Genomic DNA, 1,506 nt, shown 5'->3' on the forward strand with positions numbered 1-1,506 from the left:
TAAGAAAACATTTTTTTGTGTACAATGATATTATATCATTGAATTCAAATTCAACACCATCCATTAAAGTGACTTCTCTAGACACCTAATGTTTATCATTGAAGAGCCATTTGCCCGATTACCTGCCTATATATGTAGGTACCATGACTAAATAGATCTATTTAGTCATGATATGTAGGTACTGTTTTTATGCCATTGGCATATACCACAAATGTACATGAATTTAGTAAAACTATGGCAACTATTACCAGGCGCGGATTCAGGGAGGGGTTATGGGTGCTCGGGCACCCCCTGTCGTCAGCTAAGCTACTAATAAAATACATTTGTTTTCAAAATTACTAAAATAAAAAGGTGTAAGCAATTTTTTTTTTAGATTCTGAGCGCAGCGATGTGCGGATGATGTGTTTTTTTAAAATTTTAAAATTTTAACTTTGTTTCTGATATCACCGTATCTGGGGCAGTACAACTGCTTCGATTTTCTTCAACAGTATCTCAATCGATTGGAAAGTGAATCTAGTATTGGTTCATTCAGAAGATCAAAAATTAAAATTCCAATAGTTTTAAAAGCGCTGGAAAAAACGAAATAAAAATTAAAGAAAAACGGGCATTTTTAAGTAAAATCTGCAGTTTTCGATACAACCAATTTTGGTTTTTGGTGTAACTCTAAAATAAATAACCGTTCGCTGAATCTTTATATTAGCATTTTCTACCTATACACGATAACATTTTCAAAATAATTTGAAATGTAGTTTTAAGTGGTTTACGGACATTTCGTTACAAATTTATTTGAGTTTTTTTTTTCTATAAATGTCAATAACATTTTAAAACTTGAACATTATATATAATATATTGTTACAATGGCCAGGGGCGTATTTAGGTAGGGGCTATGGGTCCCATTGCCCAGAGCGGCAAATTTTTAAAGATTTAGAGGGGCGGCAAATTTTTATTTTTATTTAACAAATTATTCGTTTGTCGTCACACATGTAGGTATTTTGAAAGATTTACTATTTTATTTATAATATTTTTTCACTCTTAACTGGTACAATAATGTTGTTTAAATGTCTAATTATACCTTCCTTGTTGAATGTAACATTACAATTTTAAATTAGTATATATTTATTGTATATATTATATACAGTATATTAGTAAATACATTTACTGTTGAGGGGGGGGGGGCGGCAAATATGTGTTGCCCCTATCCTGAAATTCCTAAATACGCCACTGACAATGGCAGTTGAAAAATATTAAAAATACAGTCACAATTTTTTCTTATAACCATTTAAAGTTCAAATGTTGACAAAATCACGAAAATGTGCAAGCTATTTTGAGTTAGAAATTCATAAACAATTATTATTTTTAAATCTAACATTGGAACATTTATTACAAGATTCCTCATAAGTATGTCTACCGTTATTAAAAAAAAAAAAATATCTACCGGAAAGTCAAATTAATAATAATCCAAATAATATAATATTAAACGATGCCATATTGTTATAAATAGGGCCC

This window comes from Acyrthosiphon pisum, chromosome A1 (genome assembly GCF_005508785.2).
Source record: "Acyrthosiphon pisum isolate AL4f chromosome A1, pea_aphid_22Mar2018_4r6ur, whole genome shotgun sequence".
Lineage (NCBI taxonomy): Eukaryota > Metazoa > Arthropoda > Insecta > Hemiptera > Aphididae > Acyrthosiphon > Acyrthosiphon pisum.